Genomic DNA, 19980 nt, shown 5'->3' with positions numbered 1-19980 from the left:
CGGACATCGAGCTAACGTTACGCAAGAGTTTCTTTGTGATTGCTCATGCTCCCTACTCACCTGACCTGGCTCCTAGTGACTTTTGGCTTTTTCCAACAATGAAAGAAACACTCAGTGGCCGGACATTCAGCAGCCGTCCTGCTGTTGCCTCGGCGATTTTCCAGTGGTCAAAACAGACTCCTAAAGACGCCTTCGCTGCTGCCACGGAATCATGGCGTCAGCGTTGTGAAAAATGTGTACGTCTGCAGGGCGATTACGTCGAGAAGTAACGCCAGTTTCATCTATTTCGGGTGAGTAGTTAATTAGAAAAAAAATCGGAGGCCTTAGAACTTGAATGCACCTCGTATGTCCGCGGGGTCCCGACTCGTACCCCGTCGAGGACAGACGGCGGGGTGTCGCGTGGTGGGAGGGGTGAGGGTAGCTGCACCCACGCCCGGTGGTAGGCGCAGTTCATCTCCGTCCGCCGTGGCGGAAGGATCTCGCGTCCGCTCGCGCCGCTGCTCTTTGGTGGTGTTTAATAATGGTTTCGAGGCCTTGCTAAGTTGAAACCCGGCGCTAAGTTGGAACCCGGCCGTCCGCTCCGGGTATGACTCGGGACCCCGCGGACATAAATACCACGGACACAGCGCACACAGATCATTCGTTCAGCACCACCTGATGATGGCGGAACGGTTATTCGCTGAAATATCGTGGAACTTCGACGATCGGACCCGGCTGGACACCCGAGAACCTTGGATACAGCACATTCTCCGGGAAAGTCTCAGATCACATATATCCTCTCGCTGCTTGTTTCACCTTCTGCTCATTGACATGTATGATATTGTAGTGGTGTGTTAATATCATCGATTTAGTGTCATCCCTTTTGCATTACATACTTACAGGCAAACCTGCTCATTACTGGTAAAGTAAGTCAGGTGTCATATTCACCTTCCGGTTTCGATGTTTAAAACTCTTATATCAAGTGGAAAATTGACCTTCATTTATTCTGCCACCTCACAAGCGCACAGATGGAAGTAGTACACTGGAGGCCTCTATGAGGTGGAAGATTTGTCTGTAGGGGATCTAGTATCAGAATTTAAGAGAGCTCTGGAGGACTTTAGACTAAATAATGCAGAAGTGATCGATACCATTCCATCAGAATTTCTAAACCATTAGGGGAAATGGAAACTAAATGACGATGTACAATGTATGATTCTGGCAATATACGGTCTGACTTTCATAGAAATATCATCCATACAAATCCAAAGACTGCAAGTGCTGACAAGTGTGAGAATTATCACACAATCAGCTTAACAGCTCAGGCATCCAACTTGCTGACAATAATAATATACAAAAGAACGGAAAAGAAAATTGAGGATTTTAGTTGGCGATCATTTTGGCTTCAGGACAGGTAAAGGTGCCACAGAGGCAATTTTGTACGTTGCAGTTGATAATGGAAGCAAGGTTAAAGAAAAATCAAGACACGTTCATAGGATTTGTCGACCTAGATAAAGCGTTCGACTACGTAAAATTGTGCAGTATGTTCGATGTTGTGAGAAAACTAGGGGTAACCTATAAGGAGAGAGAGGTAATACATAATATGTAGAAGAGTCAATGGGGAGTAACGAGTGGACGACCAAGAACGAAGCGCTTGGAGTAAAAAGGTGTAAGACAGGGATGTAGTCTTTTGTCCCTTACTATTCAATTTGTACATCGAAGAAGCAATGATGGAAATAAAAGAAAGCAGGAGTGGAATTCAAGGTCAAAGGATATCAATCATACGATTCGCTGATGACATTGCTATATTGAGTGAAAGTGAAGAAGAATTACATGATTTCCTAAATTCAATGGACAGTCTAATGAGTACAGAATATGGATTAAGAGTAAATCGAAGAAAGACGATCGTAATGAGAAGTAGATGTAACGAGAACAGTGAGAAACTTAACATCATAATTGATGGTCGCGAAGTTGATGTAGTTATGGAACTCTGCTACCTAGGCAGCAAAATAACCATGAGATGTGGTGCTAGAGCCGATTGTTGAGAATTGGATGGACTGATAAGGCACAGAATGAGGATGTTCTGTGCAGAATAGAAGAGGAATGGGACATATTAAAAACACTGACAAGGAGAAGGGACAGAATGATAGGTCAACTGTTAAGACATCGTGGAATGACTTCCGTGGTAATAGAGGGAGCTACAGAGGGCAAAAAATGTAGAGGTAGACAGAGACTGGAATACATCCAGCAGATAATTGAGGACTTTGATTGCAAGTGCTAGTCTGAGATGAGAAGTTTGGCACAGGAGAGGTATTCGTGGCGGGCCGCATCATTCCAGTACTAAGACCGCCAGAAAAAAAAAAAAAAAAAAGTTCAAATCGATGTGGTCAAGAGCCCAGAAGATGCGCTGCAGACGATGTCATGCTGTGTCATGCTGTTGGCAAAGGCACTTTTGTCGCTCGTCTGCTGCCACAGCCCATTGACGCCAAATCTCGCCTTATTATCCTTAGGAATACGTTCGTCGTATGTCCCACATTGATTTCCACAGGTATTTCACGCTCTTTGTTGGTCTGTTAGGACTGCCTACTGCACGCAAACATCCGACGCCAATGGCTCACCATAATTCCGGACAAGCTTTACAGTGCTGTTCACAGCATTATTCCTCGACAACAGCTATTGTTGAAGAATGATGGCGGACATATTTCCTGTAAAGACCATCATCTTTGCTTCGTCCTACTTTGTTATACTAATTATTGCTATTGTGATCAGATGAAGCGCCATCTGTCGGACATTTTTTGAACGTTTGTAATTGTTGGTTCTAATGAAACCCCAAGTCATTCCAAGCATGTGTGTCAATTTGTGCCTCTCTATCTACGTTATTCCGTGATTTATTCAGTTTTCAAACTTATAGTGACTTTTTGATCACCCGTTAGACGTAGATGTAGACGTACCTCACGGTCCCATGATGTTTGTCGATGTACAGTGTACAGAGTGCAGTAGTTACGTGGAGATGAAAATGTGAGCACAAGGTAGGGAAATATGGCGGACAGCGACAAACTATTCGATAAACTGAGTACTAAAAAAAAATAAATTAAAAAAAAGAAATTCTAAGGAAAGTGATTTCCGTTTCTGGATTATGTCTTGTATGCTATTTGGTTTTCTTTCCCGTTCTCATTGACTGTGTACATGTGAGATTGTGTGTGTGTGTGTGTGTGTGTGTGTGTGTGTGTGTGTGTGTGTGTGCTTGTGTGTGTGTGTGTGTGATGTTTGTGTGGGCGTTCGCGCCAACGCGTGTCGTGTGGTTTGCTTGTTTGTTTTGCCTGCTTGTTCGGCGCTCAGAGGCAGCGGTAGCTCCGTGTGCTGTAAGTGTAGTGACGCATGAAAGCGCCCTGAAGTCGCAAATGTATCGTAATCGACCGACATCTCTAGGGATGTTGAAAGACAACATCAGACGCCAATGGCTCACCATAATTCCGGACAAGCTTTACAGTGCTGTTCACAGCATTATTCCTCGACAACAGCTATTGTTGAGGAATGATGGCGGACATATTTCCTGTAAAGACCATCATCTTTGCTTCGTCCTACTTTGTTATACTAATTATTGCTATTGTGATCAGATGAAGCGCCATCTGTCGGACATTTTTTGAACGTTTGTAATTGTTGGTTCTAATGAAACCCCAAGTCATTCCAAGCATGTGTGTCAATTTGTGCCTCTCTATCTACATTATTCCGTGATTTATTCAGTTTTCAAATTTATAGTGACTTTTTGATCACCCGTTAGACGTAGATGTAGACGTACCTCACGGTCCCATGATGTTTGTCGATGTACAGTGTACAGAGTGCAGTAGTTACGTGGAGATGAAAATGTGAGCACAAGGTAGGGAAATATGGCGGACAGCGACAAACTATTCGATAAACTGAGTACTAAAAAAAAATAAATTAAAAAAAAGAAATTCTAAGGAAAGTGATTTCCGTTTCTGGATTATGTCTTGTATGCTATTTGGTTTTCTTTCCCGTTCTCATTGAGGTGTGTGCATGTGAGATTGTGTGTGTGTGTGTGTGTGTGTGTGTGTGTGTGAGTGCTTGTGTGTGTGTGTGTGTGATGTTTGTGTGGGCGTTCGCGCCAACGCGTGTCGTGTGGTTTGCTTGTTTGTTTTGCCTGCTTGTTCGGCGCTCAGAGGCAGCGGTAGCTCCGTGTGCTGTAAGTGTAGTGACGCATGAAAGCGCGGCACCCTGTTACACCCGCGGCTGCTCAAAGCCCTCGCCCACCCCTCCCCCACGTCCGCCGCCAGTGCCCACGCAGCGATAACCCGATTTTCCGCGGCACCACCCACCTGCACCAGCGGTGGGGCAGCGGGCGCCATTTATTCGCTGCTCGCTCGGCATTTAACGCCGATGAATAAAATGATATATCGCTTCATTTATTGGTTTCAAACATGAATACACATTATCCTCGTTTACATTTCGCGAAACACACTCGGTCTTTCTAAAATAAATGAAAAAAAAAGGAAAACAAACACGGTGTTCTCTAGCAGAGGATTTTCAGAAATATCGTCATCACCACGAGGTAACCTATATTTCTCTCGATAATGCAGGGGAATTCAACCACACCGAGCAGTGTGTATCAAAACGGATTAAAACAATACGTCAAACGTTACAGATCGACTGTTTCCTGCCTGATTATCAGTATGAGACCGTGTTACTGACTTTGTATGGTTCCGAGTCTGTCAGTGGACAGGGACGAACGGGAAGAACCACCGCACGTGTTCTGTTCCCAGTGTTCTGGTATCTTCACCCACATATGCACTCTGAAAGCCACTGCAAAGTGGATGGCAAAGAGCACTAGTAACGAACTCGCGAATGTCTTGGGAAGAAACCTAATCTTACTCATCTTATTCTCAAGACCACTACGCGAGATGATGGTAGCTGAATTTTTGTATGCTCTACCTAAAATACCGATTCTATAGCTTTGCCAAACAGACTTTCACTTGGACAACATCGCGTTTCTTCCGCAGATTCACATTTAAGTTCCTCGAGCATCTCTTTTCCATTTTGTATCGCCTTTTTTTATTCTAAATGCCTCCTCTTCCTCATTCTTGTTTCCTCTCTGTTCCCTCCCCACTACAGTAACTCAGAAAAATATCCTCGCCATCTTCCCAAAGCTTTGGCTTTATATCCATTTACATTTCCATCTCCGTTCTTACAGAAGACTGCTCTCGGTTGGACTCCTTTCTTCATTTCTCTAGGTCCTTCATAGAATTCGTACTTCATTATTTGACTGTGTTAAGACCTATAGTAGTGTGTGTATCGGAAGGCTGGGGAGGGAGGTTGGTTGTTAAGATGGGGAAGGAAGATTTTTAGAAGGGTATTAGGGGCGGTGTGAGAGGAAGGAAACGGAAAAATAAGGGCAAGTGTAGAACTAAAGCCGCCGTTTGGACAGATTAATTTTATAGAGATCAAGCAAGGAAGAATAATATGGGCTGCGTATGTATAGAGAAGGACAGAACCTCTAAGTATTATGAAAGTTTTTATAGGAATGCCGAAGTAGTAAGAAAGTGTTTATACGAATCCGTGAAGGGAGAAGGAGATGAGGAAGACCTAGAATGTGGCTTGAATAAATGAGGTGGCTCTCAAAGCAACAGGAGTCAGGAAATGGAGAAAGAAAGCAACGGGCAGAGAAGAATGGAGATAGGTGATAATGGGGGACCAAGGCTAAAAGGAGTGTAGCGCCGACGAACAAGTAACAGTTATGATTCTAACAGTGTATCGCTCAGTGATTTCGATTCCTGCTAACGTGCCAACTTGAAGAGGACTCCAAACGCCAGAACTAGTCTCACCAGCGTACGCAGTTTTCCTTTACCACGGCACTCCCGAAACTTTCCAACAAATTAGAGTCTTCCATTAGTTGTTTCTTAGTGAATTTGTGTTTCTACTACTTTATATCGGTTCCTAGTGTTACTATTTAATATCTGTTGGCTGTTACTTGCTCCAGATCTTCATCACTGATGTTTAGTTAGATTCAATTGGTTTTTTATCTTGCAGTAGTCACCATATAAGATAACTGCTACTTGTTACACTAAATGGAACTTTTATCCAACTTTCTCTGAAATTCGTTACGAGCATACAAGGACAAAGGAATTTCTGGATGATTTACAGTTAAATTTCTCACTAATTATGGATCTGGAGTCCTATACAGATTAATTACGGTCCTTCGTCCTAACACATGACGGAAGTTTTTCATCGATAACTCTAATTTATTTACATGGAATCTCCGTCTTTATATGACATACTCCATTTTCGTGAGCTACCTTAACTGGAATTCTGGTTCCTCTTGACGGTTTCATTCGCTGATTTCCTTGGATTAGCCTTCACGTTGGAACATTGACAATGCAGCACAATAACTCACAGTGTTGTAGAACTAAATGTTAGCCGAAGTTTTACGACGACACAATAAAGAAAGAGCAACCAACTATGATGTGAAATAAATATGTAGTAATCAAGAAATTACACGCATGATATGGCGCATATAGTGTAGTAAGCAATGAAAACATTGTTTTGGAACAAAGCAAGTGCCATTAGCAAATGTTCTTGGTGGGAATGAAATAGCTTTTTTGAGCCAGGGCATACTGTCACTTCTTTTTAGCAAAATAAGAAAATACAGTTACTCTCAGCTGAACGCAGCTGCAAGTGTCTCACTATTTTTTATGTTGGTAACAGATGAGAATAATTTTCAGCAAGGCTGAAACATTGTTTACATAAAGAGATCGTACAAACTATAGAAGGTGCAAATTTGAAGGTACTTTGTTTCAAAGCTCCACACACTTTAATTTGTTGAGCTATACATGTCATTCTTTTGTTCCTGGTTATTTGTCGATCACTGAGTGGGATATTTTGAAGATTCCTGCCACTTGGGCCAACGAGAGGCTCTGAAATTTACGTCTCAGACTTAGTTACTTCTACAGAGTCACTCTTGAACATCAAAACGTGACCTAGTCCTCAATACGTTTAGAAGCAATAAAGAAAGTATGCTCGCTTGTTCGCCGGAATTTTGTTTACCTACATAGTTCTACAATGTAACAAACAATTCGCGCGTGTACAATAGGCCTCGAATAGGTGAAAAATCTGCGTCAAAGAACGTCGAGAATTTCTCCTACGTTCCAGGCTTCAAAGAATTTATTTTTGGAAGGTAAAATAAAAGATACTGGACGAAGTAAGGCTGGGATGGTGGTCGTAAGTTGGCTGTCTCATCTGGTAGAGTATTTCCTAGCGAAAGGACAACATTCCAATTACGGTCCGACACACTGTGTGACTGTGCAAAATTATGAGGATATGATAAGAAATTGAAAATGATACCTCAGAGAAATCACATGGTCGTGTGAAGTATATGACCGATCATAATCGAACCAAGAGCGAGAACAGGGCTGTCTTTGCACTTTATATGATACAAAGTATTTACACTGCATTACAAAAAGAGCGAAACCCTATAAGGTGCTAAAATTGGCACTTCATACTAAGTAATGAAAAGTGTGCGACAATCCACATAATTGCTAAAAGGAATTCGTTAAAACGCCAGTTATAATTGTAAGATGTGTATATTTCTATTGTCTATTGTCTAACCACAATTTATGAAAGATGTTTATATTTTATTAATAGGATTAAGTAGGAATAATTAATATTTGTCATTTTGGAAATAATTATGGTAGCAGGGAATGCCTACACCAATGTATTGTTGGCGGGAGAGCCCGCACATTGACATAATTTTAAAAAGGGCGGGAGAGATCGCGTATGGATACATTTTAAGAAAAGAGAGGGAAAGACCGCGCATTGATACATTTTGTAATGGTAGCAGGGACTGTCTGCACCACAAAGCATTGTTGGCGGGAGAGACCGCACTTTATCGTTCGCTGAAAGTCAGTAGAAAGCGAGATGTGAAGTGAGTTGGTAGCAGGTCTGAAGCGAGAGGTTGAGAGGAGCGGTGTGCCTGCCAGCCACCAGCTATAATTTACAAGAGATTATAAACGGATGTACAGAGAATACAGCTAACTATTATCATAAGAGGAACTAATATTATTCAATTATTTTTTTAGAAACTCAAGACTACTGAAGTTATGTTTGCGCAATGCTAGTTGTAAGATTATTGTAAAAGTAAGCCCCATTTGAACGTTTGTAAAATCATTTCATTACCGACAGTAAATACTTGAAGAATCTTTTTCAGAATATAATTAATTTTTGCCAGCAGTATTGCATTACTGATTATAATCCATCCCAAAAACCATCAACGAAAAACTTTGCAAAATTTATTGTTGTGAAGAAAAAGTTTAACTATGAATTACGTAACTTCAGTCAAATTAATTAAAGAATAACGTCAGCTTTCGTAATAAATACAGCCACTTCTTATGACAGCTCACCAGCAGCTAATAGAGTATAGTAAAACAGAGTAAGTATATTCATGTCACAGTCCGATGCAGCAGTCAGATGGCGATATAGTAACAGTAAAAAAAAGGTAAGGAACAGTTTTGGGTTATTACAGGTAACGACTGAGGGCCACGACGATGACAGATTCTATGTTTCGTCGGAATAATCAGCAAATCGCTTTTAATAAGCAGGAATTAAATTTGGATGCTATGATTGCACTTATTATTATTGAGAAAGAGAATTAATTTCAAAGCAAGCAATTCTAAGCAAGGGTTTCATAGGTTATTGTAGAAGGTAAGGTTGAGTAAACAAAAGAGATATAGAGGAGACAGGAAGGTTTCATAATCAATCTAATTTAAAGGCCGTAAATTCAACTAAATAATTAGGAATTACGATTACGACAGCTTAAACTGGAATGAACACATAGAAAATGTTGTGCTGAAGGCAAACCAAAGATTGCGTTGTAGTGGCAGAACACTTAAAAGGCGCAACTGATGTACTAAACAGACTACTTACACTACGTCTGTCCATCCTCTTTTGGAGTACTGCTGAGCGGTTTGGGATCCTTACCAGATAGGATTAAGGGAGCACATAGAGAAAGTTCACAGAAGAGCAGCACGCCTTGTATTATTGTGAAATAGATGAGAGAGTGTCACTGGCATAGTACAGGGACTGGGAAGGACATCATTAAAAGAAAGGCGTTCCTCGTTGCGGCGGCGGCATCTTCTCACGAAATTTCAATCACCATCTTTCTCCTCCGAAAGCGAAAATATTTTGTTGACGCCGACCTATATGAGGAGAAACGATCATCATAATAAAATAAGGGAAAACAGAACTCGCACGGAACGATATAGTTGATCGTTTTTCCGGCGCGCTGTTTGAGAGTGGAATAATACAGACTTATTACGAAGGTGGTTCGATGAACGCTATTCCAGGCGCTTAAATGTGATTTGCAGAGTACCCATGTAGATGCTGTTGTAGATTTAGATGTAGACGAACAACTTGGGAGTATGTGTCAACTTAACTGAATGGGTGCATGCACTCCCTAGTCTGGGTGCGTGCACAGATTCGATAGGACGGGGTGATATACACACTTTTTTATTCTGTCGAATGGGAATGTGCCCAGTAGCTGTGATTCTTGATATCCGACATACTGATACTCGGAAAGAGTTCTCGTCCTAGATGGTACCATAGATAGTCTGTTTAGGACAGACACGTGGACCTTGTTGACCTCTCTAGTACCTCAGTACTGCGCTAATATTAGTCTTAGTCGAGGGAAAGGTGAATTTTGTTACAAATTCAGTAAAGGCATGGTTGGGCGATGAAGTCTGGGGCCGCCGGCAGTGTGCGGTAATGATCGGCAGCCAATAGGCCAGGCAAATATGGTGAGGATCAGCAGTGGCGTATTGCACGTATCTGTTTGGAGTGGAGCAACAGTGGGGCACGGAACTGCAGCGTTGCTTTAAGTTATTTCGAAGTATGAGATGGAGGAGTAGGCCAGAGCCAGGAGTGGCAATGTGTAAGTGGCTGACTTATGGGAATTTACCCCGGCCACAGTTTCTGTCTCTCTCTGACACTACGACAGTAGTGAGGGGAAAAGCAGTATAAATAGTCAGGCACTTTCAGCTTGAGGGGTGCGTGCCAGGTCAGTCGAGAGTCGTGTCAGGCCTGTGCTGCTCTACACCTATAGGGGCCAGTCTGGCAGCGATGTTGTAAATATTCTGTGTAAACCTTTACTCTGTTTCTATGTGCTTGTTCGGGTTGTATTCTGCCTCCGGGGACACAACACCGGGGCGGGACAGAATGGCAGCCAGGTACGTGGAGATTGCACGGTCTGTCTAAAGGAGGGCTGTGGCAGCGGTCTGCAGCGGGTCCAGGATGAACCATGTTCACTTTCCACCTGGCACTCCGCAGTCTGGGCAAGGCATACACTGTGGGAGGCGCAGCGCATATGAAACAGTGTTAGGGATGGCGGCGGGTGTTGCCATCTGGCAAGCACCGCTAGTGGAAAGTTGTGCATCCAGGAGGGCATGGGTTCGAGTCTGGTCCTGTCCTGGGAGCAGCTGTGGCCAAGGACCGCGGGTGACCAGTAAAACCACCTGTGTCCCATAGTCGGACAGAGCAGGCCAAGCAGGATGGAGGGCGGCGGGGACCAGAGACTGTAACAGTCGCTGGAATCGCGAGCAGAAGAGCGGCGCCAATTGTTAGGGGGTTGGCAGGTGGCGACAGGGCGAGCACGGCTGACTTCCATCGTCGGGTGGCCTTGATGACTGCAGCAGCAGTGTCGGCACTCCAGCAGTGCTGAGATGGCTGGACTCACGGATTAGCGTGCGGGCAGCACGCTGAAATAACGCTTCTGTAAACTAGCTGAATAAAGGAATACTTCTGAATAGGACTGTATGACTCTGCACTGCCCCTTGACGCTATTGGACTTACTCGGCCTCTTGACGAAATACGGCGCGGTGGGTCCCGGCTTCAGCTCGGCCATCTGGAGTCCTGGGTTAGACCATCGATGGGCGGCAACATTAGCATCATGCAGTCAGTTTATGTAGACACGTGTCGTGTGTGGATGAGAATTGTCCTGTTGAAAAACGGTGCAACGATAACACCATATGAGTGGCAACATTTAAGGACGCAGAACGTCCGTGACTTACCGTTCTGCCATCAGAATTCCTTCAATCAATACCAGTTGTGAACTGAAGTCATACCCGATGTCTCCACATGACATGAAGCCAATAGTAACACCGCTGTCTCTCTCTAGACTATTCAGAGAAACAGATCTCTCCAAGCATCGCCGCCAACCTCGCCGACGATAGTCATTCGAAATAGTGCAGAACCATGATCATCATTGAATACAATGCGACGGCATTCGTCGGCAGTCCATGTTTCTCAGTAACGGTGCCACTCCAAACGCAGCCTTCTGTGTCGTGATGTCTACAGCACCCCATGCATATGACAGTAAATCCCAAGTATGCTGCTAGTTACCGACCAGTGGTGCATAATGGCACTTAATGTTACAGGGAGTGCATCAATGTCTCTCGAATGAATGGCGCGGGGGCTCGGATATGAAGTGGTTGCGATGTATTTTGTGCACAATACGGTTATTCTCCTTTGTGGTGGTCAAATGCGGTCGACTGGATGTTGACAACGATTATACCCGCCCTCACCTTCCAATATACCCAACACATCAGAACTCCGTCTTCAGGCTATAAGTGGCCCATCGGGACCATCCGACTACCGTGTCATCCTCAGTTGAGGATGCAGATGGAGGGGCGTGTGTTCAGCACACCGCTCTCCCGGTCATTATGGTAGTTTTCCATGACCGCATACGATATTAGTCCGTCGAGTAGCTCCTCAGTTGACATCACGAGGCTGAGTGCGCCCCGAAAAACGGCAACAGCGCATGGCGGCCCATCCAATTGCCGGCCACGCCCGACAGCGCTTAACTTCGGTGATCTCAAGGGAACCGGTGTGTCCACTGTGGCAAGGCCGTTGCCACTATCACTTGAGAATGTCCCAAAATTCTGGATACTGTGCGATTCGATCAGCCGACCAAACGGATACCCGGTATGAGGGCGCTTTCAAACTCTGTCAGGTGCTGCTAATGCTGTCTCACACGGGTACGCGCCGTGTTCTCCACAGTGATGGCTGACCATCAGACACCTTAGACGCTTCTTGTATGCTCTACGAGGTCTGCTAATAACACTAAAGACGAACCACAACAGTGGACTCTGGCCGTTCTTCTACCTGTCATAAGTCCAGTCATTCACATAACAGCTGATAACGTGTACATGCATGAAGTTACACTGACCATGCGTGCTCAATATTATTTTTCCAGGCAGTGTACTTAGAATGCTGCTGATGTCGTGTAAGAGCTTTGATTAACACCTGCCAACGGTTCTCAGATTTCAACGAAATACCATATTGTTTTAAGGAGGATCTTAGTTGTTGTTGTGGTGGTGTTGGCGGTGGTGGTGGTTGTCTTAGTCCAAAGAATGGTTTGGTGCAACTCTCCATGCTACTCTATCCTCTGCAAGCCTCTTCACCTCTGCATGCTTCTGAATCATCTGCTTAGTGCATTTATCTTTTGGTTTCCTTCTACGATTTTTAGCCCCCACGCTTTCCTCCAGAACTAAAGTGGTGACTCCTTGATGCCTCAACATGTGTCCTACCAACCGATCCCTTCTTCTAGTTAGGTTGTGCCACAAATTTCTCTTCTCCCCAATTGTGTTCAATACCTCCTCATTAGTTACGTTATCCACCCACCTAATCTTCAGCAGTCTTCTGTAGCACCATGTTTCAAAAGCTTCTCTTCTCTTCTTGTCTAAACTGTTTATCGTCCACGTTTCACTTCAGTACATGGCTATACTCCATACAAATACACTACTGGCCATTAAAATTGCTACAGGCGCTCATGTCTGTGATGCAGTGTCAAGGGTAACCACAGTCATGGTCTCCTGATAGTCCATGCTGCACCAAATGTCGTCGAACTGTTCGTGCAGATGGTTGTTTTGCTAACGTCCCCATCGAGACGTGGCTGCACGATCCGTTACAGCCATGCGGATAAGATGCCTGTCATCTCGACTGCTAGTGATACGAGGCCGTTGGAATCCAGCACCGATTCCATATTCTGCTAACAGTCATTGGATGTCAACCAACAAGAGCAACAATGTGGCGATACTGATAAGCCGCAATCGTGATAGGCTACAATCCGACCTTCATTAAAGTCGGAAACCTGATGGTACTCATTTCTCTTCCTTACACGAGGCATCACAACAATGTTTCACCAGGCAAGGCCCGTGAACTGCTGTTTGTGTATGAGAAATCGGCTGGAAACTTTCCTCATGTCAGCACGTTGTAGGTGTCGCCACCGGCGCCAACCTTGTCTGAATGCTCTGAAAAGCTAATCATTTATATAACACAGCATCTTGTTCTTATCGGTCTAATTTCGCGTCTGTGGCACGTCATTTTCGTGGGGTATCAATTTTAAAGGTCAGTAGTGTACTTTCAGAAAGGACTTCCTCACACTTAAACCTATCCTAGATGTTAACAAATTTCTCTTCCAAGCAAATGCTTTCATTGCCATTGCAGTCTAAATTTTATACCCTCACTATTCCGACCATCATCATTTATTTTACTTCCCAAATAGCAAAACTCATGTCCTACTTTAAGTGTCTCATTTCCTAATAGAATTCCCTTAGCATCACCTGTTTCTAATTCTATTCATCTTATTCATCTTATATACTCATTGCAAGACACTACCCATTCCATTCAACTGACCACACAAACTCCTTAACTGAAAGGCTTGTGAGATGGACTATCTGCCACGTATTATTATTGTCTCACAGACTGCCATGAACTGTTTAGTGAACCACTTGTTTGTTGAAGAAGTTCTTAACACGCCGGCGCATCAAGGCGAGAAGCTACCCCCGCAGGTTCACGAGAAAGTGGGAGAGAGAGGCAGCCATGGGAACGGCCGGCAACTTGCCGCCTTTACGCCCCGCTTACGAGACACTGCATCGCACGCACGGCTCCCGAGGGCGCATCTCGCCGTGCCTTACTGCCTGTTAGCTTCAACCACGCGGTTCGTCGCGCCGTAAAGCCGGGCGCACAGGCCGTTAACTCCTTTCTAATTTCCCAGATAATCTGTCACGCGGTCGTAACGGCGTGCCCCTAGGAGGTCTCTCCTCACCGAACCACCGCGCAATTCTGTGGGAGACACGATCGCGAGATGCTCGTCCCTTTTGGGCTTCCTGCCGCAGAAAACAGTGAGCCCTAAAAGGATGCTTAACTCCCACGACAAACCTCGTAAACTGGCTGTCAACGAAAAGAACCATGAATCTTGTTCACTGCAGGCGAACGGTCTTAAACGACACAATATAGCCTCAGCGAGGCACTTAAGTGTCCATTGCAGAGGAGTCGTCTAGATGTATAGTCACAAATATCAGCAGTATGCACATATAGGAAAGCATTAATGACTAATATTATTTGGCGTCTGGCATTTAAAAGGATCTCATGAGTGCCAAAATACGGTATCAACCGACGAGTGTTGTTTCGTTACAGAATGTGCTCCAACTGGTGCTATCTTTGCTAACTGATTTCTTGTTTGCATTTACTTGTGTCGAGCCCACTTAGAGCATGGCTTGGAGAGAGGGGAGGAGGTAATGCTTCAGATGCATGTATGAATGTAGGCCTTGAAAGCTTACATTTGTAACACTTTAAATGCTTTGTAGCCAAAACTACTAACTGCAGACTAACGGCGTTGTTTATGTATGGGAGTAGCCTCAAGTCTCTCATTGTCCACTATGGTTAATGGAAATGGGTGGTTGTGGCTGGCAAAAATTGCTATGCTGACGTAATTAAGAGTCGGCGGTTCCAACACAAATTGCGTGATGTATATTCTGCCTATCGCGTCTCAGAATGAATTATAATACTCCCTGGAAAAAAAAAAATAAAACGCGAAAATGCTGGCGAAAACATTCAGCCCGATTCAGCATTTAAAGAAGGAGTAAATATCTGTGTGTAATAGAAAATACACTGAAGCGCCAAAGAAACTGGTATAGGCATTTGTATTAATACAGAAACGTGTAAACAGGCAGAATATGGCGCTGCGGTCGGCAACGCTTCTCTAAGACAAGTCTCTACCGCAGTTGTCAGATCGGTTACAGCTGTTACAATGGCAGATTGTCAAGATTTGAACGAGGTGATACAGTCGGCGCACAAGCGTCTCCGAGGTAGTGATGAAGTGGGGATTTTCCCGTACGACCATTTCACGAGTGCACCGTGAATACCAGGAATCCGCTAAAACATCAAATCGTAGACGTCGCGCACAATGAACAGTCAACACTACTCCGATTTGCTTTTAAACGACGTGAAGCCAACCATGAGCGAGAGGCGTCGTGGATCTCAGAGGAGAGGTGTAATTCTTGAGCAAGACAATGCACGTCCTCATATTACTCAACTAACCCGTGAAACCATCGACAAAATGGGCAGGAAGTACTGCCTCATCCCCCTAAGGGTCATGATGTAGCGCCTAGTGATTTCCATTTGTTTGGTGCACTGAAGGAGGTATTACGTTATAATAGGTACCAGGACGTTTGTGGGAAATTTGTTCAGACATAAAGATGAAGAGCTCTTTTCAGCCGGAGCAAAAAGTTGGAAAAAAATCGTAAATGTTAAAGGGGATTATGTTGAAAAGCAGAAAAAGAATTGCTTTGTAAAAATTACCGCTTTTTTCTCCAGACCCATTTGTCTCATTAATTATTGAATGACCCTCGTTTTTCCTGTGCCTTTTTTTATTCACGGATGGAAAATTCTAACTGAATACCAACGTGCATACAACCTGTCGATCGTAACAGCTCATGAGAGAATAATGAAGCCCCAGAGTAAATCATCATAACTGAAAGACGAGAGCCGCAAGCGCTTCGTCAATTAATGGCATGGCTAGCGCCTGTAACACGCAGCAGTCATTTCCATCTCTGCCAGTCAGCGAGCTGAAACATCGTAAGACCATCATCTCCTTCCTGAATGACCCTCAACCAAGTGTCTAACTTCCTCCATCGCACAATTAAAGTTGGCGGCTGTGCTCTCAGTGGCTCGCCCAGGCCAAAGTTCCGAAACGAAGATGTGACACACGAAGCAGCGTAGAAGTCTTTTCCTCTGGCCTATCGACCCGCAAGGCTCGCTATACTTTGGGAGAAAAGGTAACCTGTGCTAGGCACTCGTGCACAGATTGCATGGAATTATGAAAAAGGTCGGAGCGCTTGGCGCCAAAGTGTTTCAACCTTAGTGAAGTTTCTTGCTGCGTAAAACTTCGTGCCCCACCGTAAGGAGAGATGGGCTTCGCGCTGTCGCTTCCCACGCCCGGGTTCCCGGGTTCGATTCCCGGCGGGGTCAGGGATTTTCTCTGCTTCGTTATGACTGGGTGTTGTGTGATGTCCTTCGGTTAGTTAGGTTTAAGTAGTTCTAGGGGACTGATGACCATAGATGTTAAGTCCCATAGTGCTCAGAGCCATTTAGATGGGCTTCAGAGTGGCTAGACAACTGTCGTCATAGGAAAGCTAGCCAGAAGCAGAAATGACTAGCGAACAAGTTAATAGTGTAAGCAGAACATATTTAGCTTCTTCAAGCTGACGAAGACTCGTTACAAGGAATGCAGCAAGGAATAGAGTCCAGCTCTCGGTGTCAACAAAGAAGAGGTTCTGTGAACTAAAGCACGAGTAATGGTGTCAGAGCTACGACGAGGATACCGTCATAAAGTTAAGTGGCTACAACTGCGAACGGCTCTTTGGATGTTGCTGGCCGCTCTGCATTGCGGCGGCAGAGGGCGCTCATAGTCCAGTGGCTGTGGAAGCGTGCCTCAGCGGACCTGCTCCATTGGATCCACCGGATCCTGCACGACTGCTGCCAGCGTCTCATGCCACCTTGCAATTCCGTTGACAACATTGACCCCAATCAGGTGATACGTAACACATTTCTCAAAACCATAGAGCTCGATTGAAGTTCTCCATCTCCTCATCAGAAAAACTAAACCCAAACAGTATCGACTATCTTCCACCATTTACGTGGTGAGTCACTAATTGTAACCATCTAGAGTAACTCCAAAAATATGATGGTAGTTGAAAAGTTTGTGGGACAAATGTTGCATGGGACAACGGGGGCCATAATATGACGTTGTTTTTTTGTTGCTAGGTTGGGTCGCGTCAGAGATATGAAGGTCAACTTTGTGTTTTTTTTAATGAATTGCTATAGTTTGGTACTTACTTTCTAATAGCGCTATCGGTACGAATCCAATGATGTGTAACATTAAGGTCTTTGAAGGTCAACGAAGGTCACAAAGGTGGCATGAAGGTCCATTTACAGTAGGGGTTCGAAGTGATGACCATTGGTATCAATGCAGTGCTGTAATATTCTTATCATGGATTGGGTGGTATTCCTTATCAGATCGATGCTTATCGTAGCACACGCTGTGACAATTCGCTCTCGTATATAGTGCAAATAATGAGTATTCACTGAATACAGTGTATCCATCTAACTTGCCATTAATATGTAAACACCATTCGGCGGCTTCGCAATACAGCACTAATAGGAACTGTAAGACTACTATCGTCGAATCAAGGGAATGTGAATCATCTATAGCGGTTCTAGGCGCTATAGTCTGGAACCGCGCGACCACTACGGTCGCTATCGAGTCCTGCCTCAGGCATGGATGTGTGTGATGTCCTTAGTTACGTTTAAGTAGTTCTAAATTCTAGGGGACTGATGACCTCAGAAATTAAGTTCCATTGTGCTCAGAGCCATTTGAAACATTTGAATCATCTATTCCTTCGAAGAACAAGTCGATATGCTTCTCATTTGCGGAGAATGCCAACGAAATTCAGTGAGAGCTAGAGACTTACACGCTGAAAGATATCCTCAACGTTCTCACCCTACACGTCGTACATTTAAATATGTGTATGATAAACTGAGAACAACTGGATCCTTAACGTATCAGAAATAATCCGGCAAAGGAAAGTTACTAACGAGGAAACGGAAATTGGTACTTTTGCCACTGTGGATAGAGTTCCTTGTGCTAGTTCGCGTCAAATCGAAAAAGGGATCTGGCATGAGCCAGAGTAGTGTTGTTGGTGTTCCGCATCGCCATAAATATCATACTTAACATATCAGTCTCCACCAAGAATTAACTGGTACGGATTATATGCGTCGCATTGAATTCTGCCGATGAGCTCAAAATTCAGATTTAGAGGGATGACACATTTATTAATTTGATTTTAGTTATTGACGAGGCTACATTCACGAACCATGGAAATATTAATGTGCATGACATGCGTTATTGAGCAACTGAATGTTCTTGCAAGAAACATTAGGTCTGTTATTGGAACAAGGAACAGAATTTTGTATGAACACAATGGGTGTTCGGCACATTGTCCGCTGATGGCTAGAAATGAGTTGCAGAGATAATTCCCAGATCGTTGGATTGGACGCTGAGGAGATGTATCGTGGCAGGCTCGTTCCCCATTCTTGACGCCGTGACCCTCTTGTTGAGTCTTGTGACTTAAAAGTGATTCTGTTTCTCTTTTTAGCAAAAATTGTCAAGAGTTGTATACGGATGCAGTAATCTATGGATAACAAGAAGTGGTATACATTTCCACGTATACGTTACATGTGCATGAACGTATAGTAGAGGAAATACTGTTAGAGAAATGCAAATACTGTAAAAAGATATCTAAAATCTATTCAGTTTTCCTCATTCACGTCCAGAACTTTCGAGAAATGGGTGTATGGAGTACGAAAGGAATACTGGACTTCATCGGAACATAGTGTCATTTCTAGCTCTTATTTCACACAACACAGCTACGTGTTTCGAACAGGAGCTGATAGACAGCTGCTGAAGGATGACGGTGTATCAAGTTTATTCAGGTTTCCAGGCCAAGTTTATTTTGCAAGAGAAAATCAATCGGAGAAGGCAACTTGTTAAAATAGACCACGTATTTAACTAGCAACAAGGTTACACATTGCTGTTAATGTATCTTTCTGAATTTCTAGTAGTTCGTAATTGCTGCTGATGGATTATCGTAATTTTGTTTCAGGAAATGAATGAGATCCAAAAGACAAATGCGTTGAATGAATCCGATGACAGTCATGAGAAGTGTGATGCAGGTATTTAACTGATGTCTCTCGCAAAACTCTGGCCCTTAGGAAAAAAGTGAGACGATTGCAGATGAAACTGAAGTAGCATGAATAAAAGGTGGAACAATGGCAGAATTGATTAAAATTCTGAAAAAACGAAATTGTGTAAATGGTAACCTGGAAAGTGTTCTTCAGGAACATTTTAGTGGCTTTCCTTTATACTTTATCGTTTCCCAATTGAAAGAGAATGTTTCAAAGAAGCTATCCAGGCGATATAGTGTACTAAATAAACAATCTACCCTCACTCTGTATTTCTGTTCTTTTAGGGCATATAGATTTTTATGCTCTATGTTTCTTTTGCCCAGACCTAGCACTCTACGTAGTTGGGTGTCATTAGTTAATTGTGAACCTGGCTATGTACAAGAGGTTTTTAACTATCTAAACATAATACTAGAGACAAGTGATATCTTAATCAGTGTGCACTTATTTTTGATAGTACGTCAGTTAGGAGGCAGTTTGTGGGTAACAACAACAGCAGGCTATGTTGATCTGGGCGACACTGTGAATAGGAGATCCAGAAGAAATTGCTACTGAAGCTTTGCCTTTTCAGATAGTGTCACATAATTTTTTAAAATTTCCAGTTTTAGTGCCTAATGGTGTGTACAGAACTTTACTCGTTAGGTGTGGAGAGTAATGTGCTTTGGATCAAATGTGTTATTGTATGAAAGTATCTCATGAAGTAACTATAATAAGAAATTTTTTATGTCAATGTTTTGGTCATTTTGTATTCCTATACAGTTTCGTCATTCAGGAAGTAAAATGCTAAAGTGAAACCAAAAATCTGTAGCACAGAGGTAAAATTTTTGAGAAGAATAATTTGTGAGCAGCCTTAACAGCAGTACGGGAGTTAGTATGTAAACATTGCAGAGCAATGGCGAAATTGATTTTGCATGGAAGTTT

This window comes from Schistocerca gregaria, chromosome 1 (genome assembly GCF_023897955.1).
Source record: "Schistocerca gregaria isolate iqSchGreg1 chromosome 1, iqSchGreg1.2, whole genome shotgun sequence".
Classification (NCBI taxonomy): domain Eukaryota; kingdom Metazoa; phylum Arthropoda; class Insecta; order Orthoptera; family Acrididae; genus Schistocerca; species Schistocerca gregaria.
This window is presented reverse-complemented; position numbering follows the sequence as displayed.